Consider the following 24,613-nt stretch of genomic DNA (forward strand, 5'->3'; position numbering starts at 1 on the left):
ACCAGCAATTGCTGAAGACGGGCAAGTTCAATAGGAGTGATGACAGGTTACTGATCAAAGTAACAGAACCTGTCACAGATTTTATCATTTGATGCCAGGAGGATGACTCACCACCGGGCAGCCAAAGAGCATTATCTCAGTGATCAGGGGAGCCAAAGGAGAACAAAAGGACCTATGTGTGGGAAAATGAGACTTTCTCTGCCACCAGGAGGCTATGCAAGCCCTCCTTCCCCAGCCCCTCCTCACCCAGCCTCATCTGGGAGAGGAGGAAGAGGAGGGGAGAAACAGGCAAGGGCAGGAAATTTATCTGAACAGGAGTGGATCATTGCAATGGCGCTGTTTAATTTATTGAATTGGACTAAGTTTGATAGATAAAATTGATTGAAGCTTTCCCTCTATTATCCAATAAAGTCAAGGCTTGTGAGGAATATCAGATTCACTCTGGGAAATAAACTCAATGTCTTTACACATTCAAATGTGTGTTTAACTTTGACTTCACTGGGTTAATCATGTCTTATGTTTTGCTTTTATATTTTTTGTTATATACATTTTAAATACTTTAATATGTCTCCTAGAAAGTTATCTGGGTCAGAAAGATTGCAACAGAAACCTGGAGACCATAAACTATGAAAAAGTGAGAAAGATGACCTGAACATTAAACCTGGAAACAAAATTTAAAGCCTTAAATATAAAGTATATAGCTTTTCTCTATGCTTAGTGAGATTGGGTGTGAGAATGGGTTAGACAACATTTGTGAGTTGTTTTGCTGATAGAAAAATTGGTGAATTGAGTTTAAAAATTACATAATAAATTCCTTATTTAGAACATAAAGAAGGAAGGATATTATTTATATTAATTGAAAACTTTTTTCCCTTATTATCAAAGAAATGAATGAATGTGAAATTGTAGCCTTCTGGTGTCCCTGCATACCTTGGTAAATCCCTGGCCCCTGCTTGCTGAAGAGGGGCAAGTTCAACAGGAGTGATCACAGGTTATTGATCAAAGTAAGAGAACCTGTCACAGATTTTATCATTTAATGCCAGGAGGATGACTCATCACTGGGCAAGCCTTTTTTTTATTGAAGAAAAAAAAATCAGCATTTTCCCCAGGCAGTAGCAGTAGGAGCATGTAGCCAGAGGCTGTTGAATTGCTCTGACCTGGACACGTGTTCTATCATCTGCTCTTCCCTCACCCTAATTTTTTGGAACTATCTCCTCTCATGATGACTTTACACAATGTCCATGGGAGCAGCCATTTTGTTTCTCATGTTCCACTGTCTTGGTCACAGGATAACTTGAACTGGACAAATGATGCAAGCTGAGGCAATTGGTTGCTTCTCAAGGAATTCTCAATCCAAATGGAAAAAGAGAGAGCTCAGTCTTGTCTGCATAGTTAATACAGGCCTTGAAAAGTAAGTTAGTAGATACGTCTAAGTCTACACGCACGATCAGATGTAGAGTTTTCAGAAGATGTGCTGTGGACGTTGTATGACTAGGGCTGGTGGAGCCTGGGCTGGCTGCCCCTTGGCAAAACTGAGAAAACTGAGAAAACTGAGAAATTTGCCACGGATGGATCCTACTGTTTCATTCTGTGTTACTCCTTCCCTCAGCACTTCAGTTGGTCTCTCATGTGTTAGTGGAACCCACAGGAAGGTTTTTATCTTGGCGATAAGGAGATCATCCTCTTTTTATCACTTGCTGACCCATGGGGTGTCAAACTGTCAACCTCCAATGAGGCAAAACAACCATGTGAAGCAAGAGACCCCAGTCAGACCAAGACTGGGCAGTGAGCCTAAGTAGGCAAGCCCCTTCTTTCCACCATCCTGCTGCTTTAATAGTCCTGGGCAGCAAACAAGCTGGCTTAAGCTCTGTTGTTATGTGTTCAGTCCACAGAGGCTGTCACTCTACCCATTGCTTGTACATCTGCTGTCCTTTCTTCCTAGTAATTTGTTCAGAGATTTTAAATCACAAAGAACGAAGTAATGGAAACAGCTTCTTTCTTGAAGTCAGGGCCCTGGTGATCCAGATGCTGCTTGGCTGCTGTTATAGGCATCTCTTGTTTATACCATCCAACCTCTTCTAGTAACAGAAGAGTGATTTTTTTTTTTTCTTCTGAGGAATCGCCCTGACCTCACACTCACTTCACCTGTTTCGGGTGGAATTGACTCCCACTGGCTTGGGTGAGACGGTAACATAGATCGGGCCAATCAGAACATTACAATCTTTTGGTTGTTGTGATTGGTTGAAGACTGGTTACATGACTCATTTAGCGTTAGTGAGATCCAATCATCTCATAGTGCTAGGACTCCTGGAAAAGATGGTTTCCCTTCTCTGGGACTTTTGGCAATAAGGGATAGGTTGGCCTAGACTTCTAGGCATCATCTCCTGGAGGCTGAAAGCGAAGTCAATAATTTGGAAAGACAAAACTGAGAAATAAAGAGAAACAGCCTTGATGACATGTTCTGAGCTCCTGCATCTAGTTATGCCTGAGAGCCTCCTGTATTAGTCGTTCTCACACTGCTAATAGAGGCTGGGTAATTTATAAAGGAAAGAGGTTTAATTGACTCACAGTTCAGCATGGCTGGGGAGGCCTCAGGAAACTTACAGTCATGCTGGAAGGTCAAGCTAACATGTCCTTCTTCACATGGTGGCAGCAAGAAGTGCTGAGTCAAGGGGGAAATGCCTCTTATAAAACCATCGATCTCGTGAGAACTCTCATTATCCCAAGAACAGCCTGAGGGTAACCAGCCCCATGATTAAATTACCTCACACCAGGTCCCTCTCACCACATGTGGGGATTATGGGAACCACAATTCAAGGTGAGATTTGGGTGGGGACACAGAGCAAAACCAGAACACCGACTCTACTGGATTTGGATCATATAAATCAATAGGAGTCTTTCATGCTTGAGCCACTTGGAGGGCTATTTTCTTTTTTTTAATATCTCTTTGAAAGATTTCTTGGCCAGGCGTGGTGGCTCACACTTCTAACCCCAGCACTTTGGGAGGCCGAGGTGGGCAGATCATGAGGTTAAGAGATCGAGACTATCCTGGTCAACATGGTGAAAATCCCATCTCTACTAAAAGACAAAAATTTGCTGGGCATGGTGGCATGTGCCTGTAGTCCTAGCTACTCAGGAAGCTGAGGCAGCAGGATCGCTTGAACCCAGGAGGCAGAGTTTGCAGTGAGCCAGGATCACACCATTGCACTCCAGCCTGGCAACAGAGTGAGACTGTGTCTCAAAAAAAAAAAAAAAGATTTCTTATTGACAACTCACCATTCTTCTGTGATTTTGGTTTAATGACTGTAGCCAGGAGAATGTGATGCTCGAATTGACCAAGTCACATTTTGTGACTTCTATGGGCCCTTCTAATTCAACTCTTCAAAGTTTGCAAACAGATTGACTTTCAAGTTTAACAAGAATCTATCTTAACAACACAAGGTAAGTCGTACAATCTAAAGTGGCTACACAATCTGGAGGAGTCACATTTATTCAACATGTAAGTGCAGATGTCTGTGAATGAGATCTTATTCTGATGAAGCTGTTCATTTTTTTGTTGATACTTAGGAAATACTAAGTAATCATTTTTAACTTTTAGGGACTATAAATTCAGTGTAATAACATTATTAATAACTATCTCCTGTTCTTCCTTTCTTCTGTAACCTACAGTAAGAAAAAAAAAACCCAGCACAGTGTCCTACTCATACTAAATGTCCTTTTCAAAAATAACACTTTACTGAGAAGTGGGGGGGGGGGGCCCTAAATCGAGAGCAGTTTAAGCTGCAAAATTTCACCAGATAATGGAGTATTCTAAATTGACTATGGTGGTGAAGGGCAGCAAACTGTGTAAAAACTTACCTACAATTTCCAAGAAGATCAGAAATATTTTGGACCTTGTAAGACTTTGAACAGATTCATTTTTTATATAAGGAGTAAAAAATGTTGAAAGTCATGCCAAATGAAAATCAATCTTTTTGTTCTATTATGCATTGATGAAAGAAGTTTCATGATCATTAGAGTGATTGAAGTCTGAATTCTTTTTAATGAATATTACATTCCTACCCATTAAGAGGAGACTCTGCAGCAAGCCTGACTCGAACCCAGTTTTCACTCCCTGTAGTGTTTCCATCAGGGGTTCTGGGAGCCAACTCCTCTGAGCCTGCCTGCTGTGGAAGAAGGGTGCCTCACTAGCAAAATGTAATGTCGGGCAAAATAAAAGCAAGAAACAGCTTTAGATTCAGATAGACACGCTAAAAGTGAACAAATAGGGCATATTTTCTAACACAAGGATGATCAGGACTTTAATTAATTGGCAGAAGAGTCACACTGGCACAGTGTGCTCTGCCATCTCATCTGTTCTCCATATGCATCAGTTTTGCACATAATTATCATTGCCATCCTCTCAACTGCTTCCCTCCACATGTGTTGCCCATCTCAGTGAGCAACACCACTTTTAAATTTTATTTTGCTTTGTTTTGTTTTTCAGACAGTGTGTCACTCTGTCACCCAGGCTGGAGTTCAGTGATCCCTGCTCACTGAAACATCCACCTCCCAGGTTCAAGCGATTCTCCTGCCTCAGATGCCCAAGTAGTTGGGATTATAGGTGCCTTCCACCATGCCTGGCTAATTTTTGTATTTTTAGTAGAAACAGGGTTTTGCCATGTTGGACAGGCTGGTCTCGAACTCCTGACCTCAAGTGATCCTCCCAGCTTGGCCTCCCAAAGTGTTGGGATTACAGGTGTGAGCCATTGCTCAGGGCCACCACTTTCTTAGCAGCTGCTGAAGGCAACAACCTGGTCCTTGCTATTGGTTCCACCTCTCTCACATTCAACTCTCAACTCTCAATGTACCTCCAAAATTCATCCAAAATTCCTCCCAAATATATTTTGAATTTCCCTTTTACTTGCCATTTTGCTACTTTCCTGGCTCAGGGTATTAGTCATAGATGACTTTTACAGTTTTGTATAATCTTTGAGTAATTTTTTACTTTAACAATTTTATTACAGAGTAATGCAAACTCATTATTAAAAACAAAAAGAAAATAAACACAAGAAAATGATAACAAATAGCTATAATCCCATCTACATTTCAGTTGCTTATCATAAAGGAATTAGAAATCAGAGTTCAAAAAGAAAACAAAACTTAAAGTTACATGAGGTTTTGCAAAACCATCTCATGAAATTCCAAAGTTAAAAATATTGGGGATATATATTTTCAATCAGAGTTATTTCAGTAATTATCAAGCATCACCTTACAGAGTACTTAGCATATTTCAAGTACTTAGTATTTTGTTCAACTGAAACTCAAATGATGAGTTTTATATTTTCATTGAAAGTGAATGTGTGATAGGAAAGAATGTATCTATGGATCCTCAAGGGTCAGAGGACCCCAATTTTGAGAGTTAGTAACTATTTCCAACATTTGTGGGGTTCCAGAGATGGGTACAAGGGAGGTCTGGATAATATACATCTAAATATTTTGAAGTTTTGAATCAAGTTAATAAACACATTTTATTATCTTCATCTCTTGGCAAATCTACCTCCATCATGACTTCGAGGGCTGGGTTTGAATTTAGTGCTCTTGAATTTTCAGATTTCTGCCCTAGAATACGATGGTGTTGGGAAAATGCACAGGTCCTTGCCTTGTCTCCCCACAGTGGCTGTGTCCTGTGTGCTGAGGCACCTTGTTTGCCCAGGGGTGGGCGGGCACACTGGCAGTACAGTCTGCCCACGGGAAGATGGCCCCAACAAGCCCATGCACATTCTGGAAGTAGGTTTGATCATTAGTTTTAGTGTGGTTTGCACGTATAATTTGACTTTCATCACCTTTTCCCCTCAAAAACACACACAACTTGATTTTTAATCAATTTATATGTGACTCACATTCAAATTCAAATGACTGAATTTTCCTGGGGGAAATGTTCATGATCTATAGTTTCCTACATTTCTATTATAGGATGAAACTGAAATCGATCAGTGATTCAGAGACATGTCCAGTGCCTCTTATGGAGTCTGTATCTGTTAATGATTGCTGAGAAACAAAAAGCATCAAAATCTAACGAATCAAATAAAGACTGATTTTTTTTTCCATGATTTTGTAGGTTGGCTGTGAGATTCCACTGCTGATTTTGTCTGAGCTTGCACATGGGGCTGCATTCAGCAGGAGGGTGGACCGGACTGGTCTGATATGGCTCATTCCCATGCTTGGCTGTTGGTGCGGACCACCCACTCAGACACTGGTTCTCCTAACTTACCTCACAGCCTCCAGCAGCCTAGACCAGCTTCTTTACTCGGCTGGTCAGGGCAGCATTCCAATCGCACAAAAGCAGGGGCCACAACATTTCTAGAAACCCAGATTCTGAAATTCCCATGACATCACTTCTGTCACGTTCTATTTATTGACATATCCATTACCTTATCTATCATTTGTTTGGTTAGACATTTGAAATTTATCCTCTTATTTTGAAATATATTATATAATATGTTATTATTGACTTTAGCCATCCTGTTGTGCAATGTATCTCAAAACCTATTCCCCTGTTTATCTAAAACTTTGCACTTTTTGATCAACAACTTTCCATTCCTACTCCTCAATTCCCCAGCCTCTGGAAACCATGATTCTACTTTCTACTTCTATAAGTTCAACTTTGTTAGATTCCACATATAAGTGAGATCATGCAGTATTTGTCTTTCTGTGGCTGCCTTATTTTACTTAGCATAATGTCTTCTTTTTTTAAGGCTGAATATTATTCCATTGTGTATATATACCACTTTTTCTTTATCATTTCATCTGTTGATGGACACTCAAGTTGTTTTCATATGTTGGCTACTGTGAAGAAAGCTGCAGTGAACATAGAAGTGCAGATATTCCTTTCATATGGTCATGTCAGTTTCTTTGGCTATATATTCTAAAATGGAATTACTGGATCATAGGATAGTTCTAGTTTTAATTATTTGAGGAGCCTCCATATTGTTTTCATAATGGCTGTACCAATTTACATTCCCACCAATAACATACAAGAGTTCCCTTTTCTCCATATCCTCTTCAACACTTATTGTACATTTTTTTTGATAAAAGCCATTTTAACAAGTCTGAGGTGATAACTCATTATACTTTTAATTTGCAGTTTCCTAATGATGAGTAATGCTAAGCTTTTTTTTAATGTGCCTATTGTCCATTTTTTATATCTTCTTTTGAAGTATTTCTGTTTAGATCCTTTGCCAATGTTTTAATTTGGTTATTTTCTTGCTATTAAGTTGATTGACTTCTTTATATATTTTGGATATTGACCCCTGATCAGAAGCGTGGGTTGCAAATATATTCTTCCATTTTGTGGATTGTCTCTTAACTGTGTTGTTTTCTTTGCAGTGCCAAAGATTTTCAGTTTGATGCCATTTTGTTTGTCTATTTTTGCTTTTGTTGCCTGTGCTTTTGGGTCACGTCTAAAAATAATTGCCTCAACCCATATCTTGAAGCTCTTCTCCCATGTTTTCTTCTCATAGTTTTACAGTGTCAAATCTTACATTTTAGCCTGTAATTGATTTTGAGTTGATTTTGTATGTGATGTAAGATAAGAATCTAATTTTATTTATTCCTCAATTACTCATTGGTATCATGCTAAATGAAAGTTTAATATTCAAAATTAACTGTATATTAGATTTGCCATTTTAATAAACATGCTGGTTTTTCTCTGCTTGTTCATCTCCCATTAGACAACACTTCTCTGCCTTGTTTTGTTCTGCGTTCTAAGAGGCTAACTCTTACAGACTGAGTTTTGCAAGCTTCCTCATCAGGAGCTTCCTTCCAATTGGTTTTGGCTTACCAGAGGCGTTAACATACAATTGGAGATCTGGAGAAGAAAATGATCTGGTAACTGATTTCTTATTGCTTTGGCACCAAATCTAAGGTTTGCCATGATTACAGTGCCTGCTAAGTAGCTGTATGTTCTTCCCTTGACTTTGGCTAAGGGTTGGTGACCGCTTTCCACTTTTGTTATTCTTTCTGTGCCTCACTATCCACTGTTTAAGTCCTTGCCCATCCCACTTTTCTGAAAGCAGTCTCTTTATTTGGCCATCTAGAGTGAATGTGTATATATCCATAAAAGATATGCATTAGTTGTCTCTTTATTTGGAAACTGCAGATATAGTGAATATATTTTTAAAGACTATTCCTACTGGCACTACTGGAATATGCTTGTGTTTATTTCTTTCTGTATCTTGTAAGAGATGATATTTCATCCTTAATGCCTAGTATATAACTAATGAAGGATAACATTCATCAGACCACAAAATAAGATTATCCAGTTCTTTATATTTCTTTCTTACTTTAAGTCCTTTTTCTGACTTTACTTTGCAATGTCCTACTTTTTTCTCCACAGTATTTTATTTTATTGTCATCACCTACCTTTGATTTTATTTTCCTCATTCATTCCCAGATGTTTTATGGACCCATCTATGTGAGCTATTTTGTCAGTCTCTACATTAAAGGGACATAAAAAATGAAGCCCAACTGAGAACATCTTAATAAACCAATAGCAATTTCGTCCCCCATCAGAGAAAAAAACTGTTCAAACTCCCAAATCCTGCTTTCTTTTTTCTTTTTTTTTTCAAATGCAGGAGACTTTTTGGCCATTTTTTAGGATTAGAAATTCAAATCTTTATTTCATCTATCCAAACTCCAGAGTCCTTGTGCAGGTAAAATTTCCATTAAATTTAATGGCATCTTTGGTATAAAATATACTTGTCTGACATTTATGTGTGATGTGAGAGTAGTGTTGTGTCTGGAACTTTATTTCAGTTGCTGAGATTGCTTTATATCGTTGGATTTTTGGATCATTTTGCTGCATTTCCATAGCCACCACTGTGATTCTAGCTGAAAAATGTTCATTTTCCACTTTGTAAAGTAGATGGAATTCTACATGGTTGAATGCACACTACCTCTAAGACGAGAGCTTTTTGTTAGTAACATTGCTTTTGTTTCCTTCTCTGCTTCCTTTAATATTTCTTCTTCTTTTTTTTAGACTGGGTCTCCCTCACAGCTCACTGGAACTTCTGCCCAGGTTCAAGCAATTCTCGGTCCTCAGTCTCCTGAGTAGTTGGGATTACAGGTGTGTGCCACCATGCCCGGTTAATTTTTGTATTTTCAGTAGAGATGGGGTTTCATCATGTTGGCCATGCTGGTCTCGAACTCCAGATCACAAGCGATCTGCCCGCCTCGGCCTCCCAGAGTGCTGGGATTACAGGTATGAGCCACTGCACCTGGCTAATACATCTTTCTACTCTACAAATAGTTCTTGCTTTACTCTTTTCCATCTTCATATCTCAGTAAATGAGTAAGACCCGTTTATCTGCCTCTATAACATTGCTTGATTCTATTTGTTTCTCTCCATTATCATCTGTGTTCTAGGTTAGGACCCTTGTCATTGCGGGAGAAACAAACAGTATATGTTTTACAATGAACGTCTTGGAATTACGCATTGGTGCTTTACTTAAATAGGTCTACAGGGAGAAAACCAACAGCAACACTCAATACTCTCCAAGCAGCAAGTGAATTCATGCCTATTATGTAGTGGAAAAGTTACAGAAATAAGTTAGTGTTCAATTTTAGTGAATAAACTTGATTTCTATGACAAATATAATCTAGCAAACACAACTTCCTATAACCAAAAATAGTGATCAAAAACATATGATCACAGATGTAGTAAAGAAGCTTGCAGTAACCTTAAAATTAAGAATTATATTTCATAGGATGAAACAGTATCTTTCTGGTTAGGAAGCAAAATATTATAGGAAATCCTTGTCCCTCTTTTAGCTAACTGGGAAGAATCTCAAGTTTATAACAATAATATATGAAGTACTATAGGTTTAACTTTTCAATAAACCTGACTAATTATTTGTTCATCATTCTTTTATGGAAATGAGTTTGCAAATATTTCTTAGCTTTTTCCCTATTCTTATAATGGAGCATAGATGTCCAGCTGCATGCTTTGAAGTCTCAAAGACTCTTATGCCAACAACTTTCCTTCCTTTTGAGAGTTCTCATAAAATGTCATTGTGTTATGTGCTTTGTGGCTTCAATGCAATTTTAATCAAGTTCAAATCAAAGTTTGGGTGGGTTTACGATTTTTTCTTTCTATATAGTCTTTTATTGGACTGTTTAAATCACCTTTTTATTGGTTTTCTCATCTTCAGCTTCACCTTTCTCTAGTCCATTCTTCATATTGACACCTATGACCTTTGTAAAACGCAAATGTAATCAAGTCACTTTCATGTTCCAAATCCTTCAGTGGGGTTGGAAACCCTATAACATGCCAGCAAAAAACCTTGATGTGGTGTACAAGTTCCTCTATGATATGGCCTCCTTTGTTCCACATTTGTCTAGTCTCTTTCCTGTCCCCTCTGCCTCAGATATCTCATATTCCAGCCTTTTGGACTACTTGTAGTTTCTCGGATATACCATATGGGTTTGTGTCTCCCTCTACCTTTACCTAACATTTCCTCTTTCGTTATCTCCTTTTGCTCTTCTTCCTACCCTGGTGAAATCCTGCTTCCTTCTTCCTCTCTGTTCTTCTCTCTCTTTGGCATTAAAAAAAATTAATTCTGAAATAATTTCAGACTTAAAAAAGTTAAAAAATAGTAGAAAAATTTTCTGTAACCCCCGCTTCAACTAGAGTTCCTTAGCTTTCTAGCTGCTGTTCAATTTTATTATATCATGCCAGATATGACAATAAAATTTATTCCAAGCATTTCCTATCAAAGCATCAAGGTAACACCATCTTCCAAATATTTTTGGTTAAATAAATGTCTCAAAAGGAGAAGTCTGTTTTTCTTTCTGTATTTACTGAAATTGAAGAGCTACAGTTTTTCCCTTTGGGAAGGCAAGATAACCAAAGGTAACCAGATATTGGTTCCTTCTGACTTTTCTTGGCTTCAGAAATTTAAACTGCAGTGAATTTTGAAAAATAGTTACTCATCAAGATGAATGAAGAAAATTACAGAGCTCTCTGCCACAGTCATCATACCCCCTTGTCTTGAACTCTGATTACCTAAAGAAAGAGGGAGAAAAAGTGGACTGGGAACTTCCAGGAAGAACCAGGCTATTATTAACCACAGGAAGTATTATTTTCTCCAAGACACACCTATTCCAGTTTTTAAGTTGGGGTTCAGCTTCTCTTTCTTTTGTTTCTTTAAACTGAACTATGTGTTCACACTTTTTAAATCATTACCTTATTTATCTGCCTCCATTGGACTCTGATTTCTTCGAAGAGAAGGGTCAAATAGTCATTTTTTTTTTTTTTGGCAGCACCTATTAATGTGCCTGGCAAAGAGAAGGAATTAATTATATTTGTTGACTGATTAACTGATTGATGAACTAAATTAATAAAGTGTAGCAGCAATTAACAAAGGTGTCTTGATGTTTGGAAAGTGTCTTTGGAAGGGATATTTCAGGATTAAAAGAAGAAGACAAGATCTCTTATGACAACTCTTGGTAGGGTATGTTCTATTTCTCTAAATCTTCTTGGCTGACATAGGTAATTATAAAACTTTTAAAGACCTACTGAGATGTTTTTGAATTCTGCAAAGTTATTGGCAAGTGTAGCATTTGATAGACTACCTGTTCACACTCATGCATCCTGGGATATCCTCCCAGGTCACTCCTGTCTGAGCTCTGCTAGCTGAATATAGACTCCACTGGCAGTCTATTCACCCTATAAAGATTATGACTCAGAATCCCCTGAGGAGCTTGTTAAGAATACCAACGTCAGGGCTCTTGCTCATAGTGACAAAGGGAAGGTCTTGGAAAATTCAATGTTTTTGCACTTCAAGCTTCTGATTCTTTTCATCATTCTCAAAAGAAAAAAAAATCTTATGGTTGCTTGCATAGGCACCTCTGTGCTAATTTTCTCTAATCAATAAAACAAGGTACTTTTCCAATTGAACTTTTTGATGTCTCCTTCCTTTAACTTCTTAATTTTCTCAGTAAGAGTGAAGTGTATCTCAATTTGTATTCAGTTCTCATCTATTTGATTAATACTCTGTGCTACTGGCATCGAATGTTGGTTTTACTCTAAGGTCTATGGTCTTTGGAGACAAACCTCTACGAAGAAGAGAAAAACTAATATGAAGAGTATGACTACTTTATTTCATCATCTGTAAGGTGTATAACTCTCATATCTTCAAGTCTCTGAAACTGGGATGCACCTTTTAATTGATGGCATTTTATATTAACTCTCAAAGAGGCAGCTGTTGTGAAGTGGTTGGCATACTGATACATGCATTCAAGATGTCAGCATCAAAACTTGTTGAATGGATGTCAACAGCTTGGAAGAAAATCCTAGAGACTTAAGTAGATTATGCTTTTTAACCACTAGAAACCAATTGTTCAGATTGTTGGCATTCTTTTTAGAGCAAGTCAAAGAAGACTAACTATACATAATTGCAAAATGATGTTAAGAAGACCTAAAGTAAAGTTGGTTTTTGATATTACAGATTTTATAAAATATTACCAACTTCATCATTAGCACTTTTCATGGCACAGAGATTGTTTTTGTGTAGAAGCTGTATATTAAGGGCTCAGTGAAAAACTGATGAAGATTCAGACTGAATTTTAGAGAAATTTCAGGACTACCTTAACCAATTTATTTCTTTTACATTTTCCTTTTTATGTATGCACAAAAGTAATTTATGATAAAAATCCATGATTAACGAAGCCAAAACCATTCTTCCAATAAATATAGTATAAAAATTCTAAGTGATAAGACGGTCTTAGGTTATAGTTTAATTGGCAGCATTTTTTTTCTTTCTTTCTTAGTGGTTCCCAAATAATGAAGTTTCTTCCCATTAATGGATAGTTAGATTCCGTGAAATGAAGTAATGAAATTGCTAGTGCCTACTGCTTGCTTCCTAAGTGCCAGACACTCTTCCAAGCATGCCACATGTATCAACTCATTTAGTTTTTGTGAAACCCTATGAGATAGGTGCTATTGCTGTTCTCATTTTACATAAAAGGAATGAAGTCAGAGAGATGTGATTCTGATTTTGGCTACTTTCTAGATTTTTTTTTTCTTTTTTTCCTCCATGTTGCTGAGTCCATGCATGTTGCTACTTTATACATTTTAAAACCAAGACATTCTTCTCTGACACTCAGTTCCTCATCTGTAAGCTGAGCATCATAACATTGATTTCACAGGACTGTGGTGAAGATTAAATTACCTGATATATTTATATTATGTTATGTCACTTAGCACATCAAAAGGTTTAAGTAAGACAATTCCAAAAGTTACGAATTCTGTGTCTTTTTTCTTTTTGTCCACTCTGTTGCCCAGGCTGGAGTACAGTGATATAAACATGGCTTAGTGCAGTCACCACTTCCTTGGGCCCAGGTGGTCCTCCCACCTCAGTCTCCCGAGTGGCTGGGACTATAGGTATGTGCCACCACATTGCCCAGACTAGTCTTGAATTCCTGGGCTCAAGTGACCCACCTGCCTTAGCCTCCAAAAGTGCTGGGATTACAGGTGTGAGCCAATGTGCCAGGCCTAAATTCTCTTTTGCTTCCCTTCCCCTTCCCCTTTCCTTTCCTTCTCCTTCCCTCTTTCCTTCCTTCCTTCCTTTCCTTTTCTTTTTTTTTTTTTTTTTTTTTTTTGATACAGGGTCTGGCTCTGTCTCCCAGGCTGGAGTGCAGTGGTGTGATCTCAGCTCACTACAACATTTGCCTCCTGGGTTCAAGTTATTCTCCTGCCTCGGTCTCCTGAGTAGCTGGGATTACAGGCACATGTCACCATGCCTGGCTAATTTTTGTATTTTTAGTAGAGATGGGGTTTTATCCTGTTGGCCAGGCTGGTCTCGAACTTCTGACCTCAGGTGATCTGCCCGCCTCGCCCTCCCAAAGTACTGGGATTACAGGTGTGAGCCACTGCACCCAGGCTGAATTCTCTTTCTTTTACTGATGAAAATATTCATATAGTAGTCATTGTTGGTTGTCCACACAGCTTTTCTCGTATGCTGTAAAAGGATCTTTATTTTGTCCACATATCTCACACTTCCACCAAGTAGCCCATGTGTCTCAGGGTAACCTAAACAATCAGAACTCTAGAAGTGACATTTGATCATTTCAATCTTCATTGTACTATTCTCCTTTATAATGATGGGTTTAGGAACCCATGGCTAAGCCAATCCGATCATGACATTTCCCTAACAACAAGGAAATGGCATGGGCATTTGACTCAATGGGGTATAAAGATAAGTTGGTGAATACTTCTGGAAAAGGATGCAGGTATAGGAAAATAGATGTGTTTCCACATTGTGAAGCCCAGCACTGCAACAACCATTTAGCTACCCGCCTGCGGATGGAGTGGGTCTATAGTAAGAAACAGATCTAGAACGGCTATTGAAAGACAGACAACTGGGGCTACGAGGGCAAGTCAGCTGCAAAACACCGTAATTTTGACTTCCCAGTTGTTAAATTGAGTCAATTCTTTATTGTTTAGCATAACTTGAATTGAAATTTTTGTTATGTGCAGCTAAAAGTATCCTAGAATCCCAACGGAACAAGTATGTCTCATGACTTCGGTTGTATTTATTCCAGGCCCTGTACTCTGCACTTGGTGTACATTGTATGCATCCTTTCATCACTGCCTTCCGTTTAGAGTAAGGAAACGGAGCACAGACAAGGAGCAAACTCAGAATGTTCTTTTCTTTTTGCTTCACAGTCAGTGATCTTAAATACCGTATTCTTCTTAACCTGACATTTGGTACAATTTTTTTTTTAAAATCTGGTTTTTAAGGTTCATTTTTACTCCTGTTTTATAAATAATGCATGGCCATTATAGAAAAAAGTAGAACATATAGAAGCAAAACTGAATATTAAAACAACTCAGATTTCCACTTTCTTGAAATAACTGTTGGTAACATTTGGTACATAACTTCTATTTTTCAATTATTTTTTCTTTTTCAACTTTTGTTTTAGATTGGGGGTACATGTGTAGGTTTGCTACAAAGGTATACCATGTGATGGTGCGGTTTGGGGCACGATTGGTCCTGTCATCCACGTATTGAGCAGCCCTTGCCTCTCCTTCTCTGCCTCCTCTAGGAGGCTCCAGTGTCTATTGTCCTTGTCTTTATGCCCATGTGTAACCAGTGTTTAGCTCTCAGTCGTGAGAATATATGGGATTTATTTTTCTGTTTCTGCATTTATTTGCTTAGGATAATGGACTCCAGCTGCATCCGCGTTGCTGCAAAGAATATGATCTCACTCTTTTTTATGGCTGCATAGTATGCCACGGTATAGATGCATTACATTTTTTTCATCCAATCCACCATTGTTGGGCACCTGGGTTGATTCCATGATTTTGCTGTTGCGAATAGTGTTGCAGTGAACACAGGGGTACATGCATCCTCTTGCTAGGCTAATTTCTTTTTCTTTGACTTTATACCTAGTAATGGGATTGCTCGGTCAAATGGCAGTTCAATACTTAGTACTTTGAGAAATCTACAAACTGCTCCCTACAGTGACTGGACTAATTTACTGCTAAAATGTTGTTCATGGTGGTCTGTTTAGTGTAAAAGATACCTACCTTAGTAGAAACTGTTTTCACCTAAATATTTAATCTGGTTTCATTTTATCTACCTTAATACGTTCCTCCAAAGTCATTTTTTTAAAACTGCAGAGTCATCTGCAGCTTACTGTTGGTGAAAGTGATCTTATGGGTGACAAACTCAAATTCATTCTGTACTCACTCAGGCAGGTAATGAGTGAAAGGATCAAGGTATAAGAAAAAAACCCTAAAGCACAGGCATGGTGATGGATGTTGAGGACACAGTGGATGTATTAGTCTGCCAAGTCTGCCATAACAAAATACCACAGACTGGGGAGCTTAAATAGAAATATTACAGTTCTGGAAGTTGGAAGCCCAAGAGCAAAGTGTGGGCGGGTTTGGTTTTTCCTGCAGCCTCTCTCCTTGGCTTGCAGCTGGCTGTCTTCTCACTGTGTTCTCCCATGACTTTCTCTGTGTGCAAGCACCCTACTGTCTCTTCCTCTTTTTTGTGAAGGTATTAGTCAGATTGGATTAGGCCCCTACCCTAACGGCCTCATTTAACCTTAATTGCCTCTTTAAAATCTCAATTTCCAAATGCAGTTATGTTGGGACTAGGACTTCAACATATGAGTTTTGGAGGAATGCAATTCCGTCTCTAACGAAGGGAAATAGTGGGGCTCTGGTGATCTGGAGAATGAGCATCCTCTTGTCCTTTTGAAGGGGACCCTCTACCATTTGGCCCCCATGAATTACTGCCACAAGGAAGGAGGACTTGGTCTTGTCAGGTCTGCCTTTTCAGTTCACACTTGGAATACAAATTTTTAAGTAAAATCTTCCAATTTCAAAAATTATCACCTAATAACAAAAATATGTGTCTGTAGCCAGCTGTCTGTTTGTGAAGTCCGGATTAAATAGGTAGTCATTGCCAACTCACAACAATGGCTTGTTTCATCAGCATTTTCTGCTTTTCTCAAGCTCTCTCTCCTCCTCTAGGTACCATTTCACTGCAAATTGTCACAGAATGTTGAAGTTGGACTCAGGTAGCTGCCTACCCTCAGTCAGACATGAGTCAGAAGTCATTTAGCTGTCATTAGTTATCTTCTGAGTCTCTGAGACAGAATAAGTCAAATTTTGAGAAGTCAGCTATTCTTCAATAGACTTATAAACTGTAATTGGTTCCACTAAGATAGAAACATATAGTTATATTTAAAGAATCAATAGTCTCAGTCAATTATTAAAGTAGGTCAATAGCTACTGAGTGTCCAAAGACTAATACCATGTATGCAGTGATCCATACCTTGCTTTTATTATAATTGGTATAGGTCTTTAAAACACAGGGTACTGTCTTGATGAAGTATGTTATGACTCCCTAATGATGAAAAGTAATGTGTATGTACGCTGACAGCAAGAAAGAACCAAATGATTAAAAGAGAAAAAAAAACAGCTGATCACAGAAAATGTACTTTCTAAGAATTTTAAGGTTGAGAAGGTATTTCTTTCTTTTTATCTCAGTTTAGTGGTCTTGGCTTAGTCCCAGCGCTTCAGGGTTTTCAGGTACCAGAAATTCAACCAGGTTGGTGGTTAAAGAGAACAGTCTAGAAGATCGAACAAAAGGCAGCTGGCGGTTGTCCAGATAAGGATATTGATCATGATAATGTGAAGGATAAGAGTAGACAATTTGAAAAGAAGTGCATGTCATGTAATAGGACCTACCAGAATAATGCAGAGTTCAGTACTCTGATTAACAGAGAGGACTGATGGAGAAAAACCTTAGTTTGGGAGAAACTATGGTATAAGAATTTGTTCAGTCAGGAATAGAGAATGGACCTGTTTTACTTTTGGTTTTGGTTTTGTTTGAACTGGATCTCCAGAAGAGAAAAACAAAACAAAACAAAAAAAAAACCACTAGGAAGTTTGACTTGATGCCTAGACAAGACTAGGACAAGAGCTTGGGAGAAGGATCTGATCTTGTAGATGGAAGGAAAGGAGGCTACCTAGTCTTCAGGAAAAGGAGGCAGAAACCAGACAGGGGATGACAAAGTCATTGGATGAGAAGTGCAAAATAGAACCTGTATCATGACCATGACTAAAAGACATTACACCACTGAAAACAGAAACGAGTAGCTCCAAAGGGACATCTCTTCTCCATTGTGGCAGAAATAATGATCCTTCCCAAATATTGCAGTTACTTTCCCCACACTTCACAGATTCCTTGCAATTAGATAGAATCGTGTGACTCCTTTTGGTCATTGAAATGAGAGCAGAAAATGGCATGTCTCTCTCCCAAGTGGAGGCAGTGAAAAGTGCATGCAGTTTCCCCCTTGTAGTGGATGCTATTTTATGTTGCCACAGACCTGCTCTTCAGGACTGAGCCTCTGATTCTTCCTATTGCTAACAGCTCTCAGCTTAGTTGCTCTCCTGGAATTATCCTCAGTAGACGAGAGACACTTTACTCAGGGTTATAACCTCTCTCTGGGGTCATGCCAATCAAAGGACTGGTTGATAAGGGATAATAAAGGCCCAGTCCCCTGCCTTAAGGTGAAACACCTGTGGAGAACCATTTTGAACTCCAGCACTCCCTGCTGGGTTGGCCAAGACCTTTGTTGTTACTAACAGTTCAACAGTTGTCTACTCAGCCATTTTTGCTCTCTCCCTGGCAGATGTCAATCAGAGTTCCCTCCCTAAAAGCCCTTCTGCACAGAAATCTTTATCTTGATCTGTTTTCCAGGTAGCCTGACCCAAGACACCTTCCTTCCGCTGATGTTTAGATCATTAGCTATGAGATGGCAGAGAATGTTAAAATCTGGATCTGTGAGTGGAACAGAGGCCTTGTGGACCTGCAGTAGACACGCCACATGAATAAGCAATAAGCCTTTATTGTACTAAGCCACTGAGATAATTTGCCACTAATGCCTAACCTAGCCTATCTTGACTAATAATTACACTCACTATGTAATTGTGAGTCCTTGATCCCCCTGGGGGCTCCTCCTGCCAGCAGCATCTGACCAGTTGATTTCAGGCTACTTTCAAGATAGCCCCATTGAGTTTTGCCACACCAAGATAAGAGCACAGAGATTAAGCAATAGAGCCCTTATATATTCAGTATGGCCCTAAAACTTGAAATAATTTTGACTATAATTTTTTCTGAGAGTAACCTCTTCAGGCAAATGAAGTACAACAAGGCTCCTTTTTTTCTGTTCCAGACTGTTATTTTCCCAAAGCAATTGAGGTGGGAGGACAAATGAAGAGGAGAGGAATAAAGAAATCGGTCTCTTATCATCTTATACTTGTGGAATCTGGCCATCAGAACTTCTTTCCCAAGTTGTCTGTGAGGAGAGGACTGGTAGTGCATCAGGAAAGGAGACCTTTTCTTCACGTTTTATAGTAGGACTAAACAGGTGTTCCTGAGCATACATACTGGATATTATGACTTTAAGTAGCAAATTTGATGCTTGTATCATATGAAAGAAGAAGTTAGTAAAACTTAACATTTTTATTAGAGTGTTCCAGAAAGATGCAACCATCCCTCTTTTACCCCAGTAGTTACCTCCTAATCTTCCTTGTACAGTCCCTTGGTCAAGCCAGGCTGTATTCTCTGAGAAATTCCATGTCTTCCCCTTAGGAAGTACCACTTCTACAGGCAGAAGTCTTGGCTCTTTGGGTCTTCTAGTGTTTAACAAACCCCTGTACGTCTGTGTTTTTATAGGTGTGAATTGTTACTCTAAATGGTTGGGGAAGCTCAAACCCTTCAGTAGATCCTATATTTCCAGTACAGTCTCTCCACTAAGGACTTGCAACCAGTTTCTACATGAGCTATTTAAATCAAAGACATCTTGCCTTAAGGAGTAATGAAAAAGTTGCAGTCCTCATGTCAATGGAATTTTGACTCTATTCCTTGCAAAATAACCTTGCAATTATTGAGTTAAGGCGTGTTTGACTTCTCTTCTTTCTGATGACATTGTAAAGGTTTGTATTAATGCCTCTGAGGCGTGTGAAACAAGCAATAACAAACCCAAAGAGATTGATTATTTTTTTTTAGTGTTCAAATCCTTCCTTTGATGAGGTTTAGGGAATTAATTCTGTTTCTGGAACAGATAGGCACATAACAGAGAAAAAGAAATGGCTTTAGCTGCAAAATCTTTAGTTTTTCCCTTGGCTCTTTAGAAAGTTTAGAAAAAACTATAACTTCTATTTATTGAGCAGTTGCTATATGCCAGGAAGTTTATATACTACCCTCCATTATTAAATACTCATGACAACTTTGTCTTTAAGGTGGGAAAAACTAAAGATTAGATTTCTTAAGATCATACCATTATTCATTACCATTATTACTCAGCATAGTGAGCATTTAAACTCAATCTCTTTCCTGACCTCCTATCCAATTCTTCTCACCATTATACCCATTTTGTCTCTCCATAACAAATAAAAAATTGCAGAAATTACTCATAGAGATTTCCTTGTCAATGTCAACACTAAATGGAATTCCAAGTTGTTACGAAACATGAGAATATACCATTATAATTATTCAACTCTGAAGCAGCTCATTCTAAAACAATCTTAGAATATTACGGGACAGATGAATTACACAGTAAGGGATACAGAGAAAGATATAAGAGCCCTGCCTAGACAAGTATTATCAACAGTGTAATACTTTCCCCTTACTATGCCTTCATTATGTGGCTGGCACTGTGTTAAAGGGTGCTTATGAATTATCTCATTTAATTCTCAAGACAACCCTAGCAGATATTATTATGTTATAATGGGGGAACTTAGACCTGGAGCATTTAATTATCTTGCCCAAAGTAATACAAGCTAATAAATGGTAGACCCAAGAGTTGAACTTGGGTAGTCTGATTCCAAATATGTGCCCTTAGTCAAAAGGAGCTTATGTGAAATAACTACAAAAGAAGGTCCAAAACGAGAGTAAGATATTTGTTGGGTGAGTATGAAGAACAAAATAATTCCAAGAGAGTTGGAAGATTTTGGATAAGGGATGATAAATAAACTGACAAGTTTGGAACTGCTTGCTTTTCCTTGCACATTAACTGAGTCAGGTCATGGCTCTTTTGAAAATGTTTCTCCTATTAGGTATAAAAAAATAAAGCATTAACTATAAGCAGACACTCAATTTCCTGAATCAAGATTTTGTTGGAAGGGTAGGTCTGTTACATTTGGTTATTGACTGAGAACTCCAGAGCCAGTGAAGCTCTTTCATATCTTCCAGGGAACTAACAACTCTGACTGCTCAGTAAGGGCCAAGAGGCTTAACCCTGATGAGAGATGAACATTCCCATTAGGGCTCCACTTCAAAACTAAGTACTCTAGTTCTTAGACAGAGGGCTAGGAGAAGGAAACTGGAGGGCTATGCCACTTGTAACATTTTTGCCACCACACTAATAATGGGATTCCACTCTAAAGTCTAAGCATGCTTAATTCGACTTCCCACAGCATGGAAAATTATGTGCAGCTATGTCTGCAATGACAACATATTTTTCAAAAAGACTTTAAAGTTTAACTGGCTTTCAGCAACAAGCACCTTACCTCTGGCTCAAACATCTATGAATTGGCCGAAGTCAAACTGGTCTGGACTTGGCTAAGTTAGGCTTAGCTTCAAGCTGTAGAGTTGGATCTAGATGAGCTCCATGTGTCTCTCATTTGCCTCCATCCAGCAGCTACCAGGATGTATTTTTATCTATAAGGACAGAAACACAAGACAGGAAGTTCAACTGTGCAAGCACTGTTCACATTTTTATTTATGCCACATCTACTAGCATTGTGTTGGCCAACTCAAGTCATGTGACTAGGCTTAAAGTCAAGTGGCTGGAAAGTACACTCTATTCACCAAGATGGCATGGGCAAATTGTGGGGAATTAGAATCACTTCAATAAAGTCTAACCTTCATAGATCAGGGAGAAAATCAAGTATCAAAACGAGTGCCAAGAGCTATAACTGCAAACCATCTTAGACACAAATTGATCGTCCCTACCAATATTTTATCTTTCTTTGCTGCTGGCTGTATGTATATAGGAGTCTCACATGGCTATCTCCTTCTTCAGGTTCAGCATTTAGAGGTACACTCTATGGAAAACATATTCTAACACAGAAAATCTGGGGCCATAATGGGATTTCCCGGAAATGGAATCCATGGATATGGTAGCTTTGAAGGAAAAAAAAAGCACGTGATTGGGCATTCAGCTTTGTCTGGGATCTAAGAAGCTGTGTTGTGGTCACAGTGGTAATTTACATTAGCAGGAAACAAGAACCCATTTCATAGCCAGAACTTTCTGCCCAAGGATGAGGTTAAATTATGAAGCAGATGATAGTTAGGTATATAATGAACTAGTGTAGACACCAATGACACAAAAATGTCTGTCTTGGGTTATGATTTCCTCTCTCAGCCTTCATTTGAGGTGGCACATCATTTTTAATTCCTTGGCTCATCTTTCTTTTTTTGTTCTGTTCAAGCGACTCCAGCTAAGCCTGTATAACATCATATTACCTTTCAAGCTGGCTTCATCTTTTTCTTTTCTCATATTCTATATTTTCCCTGCATTATTCACAGATCTTATTTGTCTTACTGTATTTGGTACTCTCTATGAGTTTCAGGAACTCTGATCTTACAGTTTTTTTTTTTTTTTTTTTTTTTTGATTCAGGGACTTCTGACATTTCTACCTCATTATAGGCCACTCTTAGCAATTGATGATACTTTTCTCTGGCTCAGTGTCAGCTGCACTCTCTCATAACAGAATAGGTGGTTTATTGTTCCACATTTCTTAGGCAGATCTACTGTTTCTTTTTAATGTTTCCTGGTTCCAGGTCTAAGAAGTTTTTTTTATATGCATTTTAGACTTATATAAACAGTGTTAAGTATGACTTTGTCTTCCACTTCTTCCTGTGTAGCTATCTTACCCTGAAGGGGAGATGGGGAGACAGGGAGGAAAGGAGGAAAGTGGGGGCTGGGGAGAGAGAGAGATGAACAGAGAGGAAGAAAGGTAAATGTGTTAAATGGGAAAGAACGGGAGGAAAAAAGGGAAGATTGAATGGAGGGAGAGAAAGGGAAAGGGAGGAGGAACAAGGGAAGGAGAGAGAGAGAATGGATGGAGAGAGAAAGAGAAATGAACAGAGAGAAAGCATAAGGCAGAGATCCAGAAAGCCAAGAAAGAAGTTGGGAAGGTGAGAAAAATTGCATGGGTAGCTGATACCTAAAGACTTGGCTGTGAAGACCTCTTGACCCTATGATTGTTTCATGTGCAACATTCACCCCTACTATATAAATGTGAAGTAAAGTGCTAAAGAAACATAGAAAACTGATCTTATAAATTAGAAGAAACTCTGAAAGTGTGTGAACATTCAGTATAACACAGATGCCCAGGTTTCCCCACTTATTCCTGGAGTCCGGTATTACTATTGACAGACCTAGTATCTCTCAAATTAGAAAGCTGCAACCTTCCAACCATGCATATTAACAACCCAAATATCTGCTGAGAGATGCCACGTTGTAAGTTTTCCATCACTGTCTCTCAACTTCCAACAGTGAAAAGCACGCAATCTCCCTCATCTCCCATTTCTAGAAACTACAATAGCCAGTTGCAGCTGCCGAGGAGTGAGAAGCCTATAAACTCAGGATGTTTAAGACAAATTTGTTTTCCTGTCTGCTAGCTACTGAAAAGACAATTAAAAATTATGCTTAAGTAAACCCAGAAAGCTTTCAACACCTTTAGGTAATACACATGTTTTTCCAAGTGCCCAGTGTGCACATAGACCCTATGATTTCACAGATGGTGGTGGGATCCTGCCACGCCCAGATGCTGGGGGCAGAGCTCATATTTGGCTGACTATTAGATGATGCTGGTTGGTAGGTGAATCTGGATATTGCACCCAATGCTGGAGGTAGCACATGGGTGTATCCATACATGCCACTCCAGGTAATGAGCTAAAAGTCCTCTGACCAAGGTGATGTGTAATCTTCTTTCTCCCAAATCCACTTAAACATGTATATATTCTTATCCTACTTGTCCTCACGGCATATTTCACCTTGTTGTTGTCTTCCTCCTTGAAATATTCTCTTCTTTGGTTTCTGTGACATTACACTCCTTGGGTAAACTTCCTCTTTATTTCCTTTCAGATTTTCATTTGCTCCATTGTATTTGTGTTGGTATTCCATTTGCTAGTCTCTTCGGTTTTTTCTGTCCAATCTACCTAGGTGGGCTTTTCTAATTACACTTTAAATATATATGAAATTACCTAAATATTTTTCTAGCCCCAAATTCCATAGCTGTTAACTTATATAACTCACAAAATACTCAGTAGTTCAGCATGGGTTTTCCTTAGCAACCTCAAATCCACCATATTCCCAGCATCTCCCATCTCCTTAAACCAGATTCTTTTTTGGGGGCAATGGCAGATTCTTATTTCAGAAAATGGTGCCACCGTTGAGTACCTGCCCAAATCTGAAATCTGACTCTGCTTTGTTCACATTCCAATATCCAATCATCAGAACCCTTATGTTTGTACTTTTTAATATTCCTTGAGCATTTTCACTTCTCTCCATCTCCACTACCACCTCCATCAGTGGTCATTATTGCTGATGACAATCTGGATTATACCAAGGCTCAGCTAGCATCACTGTATTCATAGACTAGCTGTCTGCAAACTATACTTAACACTGCAGCCAGAATGAGCTTCCTAATACACAAACCAATCACACCTTTATCCTCCTTCTACTGTTTTAAGGGGCTCCACATTGCCCTTTCTGTAAAGTCTCACATGCCGGCATGACTTAGGAAGCTCCTCCATAACTGACTCTTGCTTACTTTCTCATGCACATTGCTCACTGCTCCCTTTTGCACACCCTACACTCTGGCCACACTTATCTCTTTGGATTTTCCTGGACATGCCTTGCTGCCTTCTGCACTTGAGATTTTGCACTTTTTCTTTCCTCCTGAAACAATCTCGATAATGCCTAATAAATTTTTAAGACTAGCTTTATCTACTAGCTCCTCTAGGATGTCTCGTTTTCATTTACTCATTTATTCATGCACTTACTAAATATTTTTTACGGAGATTTTCTGTGTAAGGAG

At 38.7% G+C, this 24,613-nt stretch overlaps 1 long non-coding RNA gene across 1 annotated transcript in view; it reads right to left on the reverse strand.

Annotated features, from left to right (window-relative positions):
* LOC141581487 (uncharacterized) overlaps nucleotides 1-24,613 on the reverse strand; it is a 474,675-nt gene that overhangs the window by 34,163 nt on the left and 415,899 nt on the right. Inside the window, exon 8 of the long non-coding RNA XR_012514157.1 lies at nucleotides 21,074-21,224. This is a non-coding gene — a long non-coding RNA (uncharacterized LOC141581487). The remainder of the gene's footprint in view (nucleotides 1-21,073; nucleotides 21,225-24,613) is intronic.

This window comes from Saimiri boliviensis, chromosome 15, assembly GCF_048565385.1.
Source record: "Saimiri boliviensis isolate mSaiBol1 chromosome 15, mSaiBol1.pri, whole genome shotgun sequence".
NCBI lineage: Eukaryota > Metazoa > Chordata > Mammalia > Primates > Cebidae > Saimiri > Saimiri boliviensis.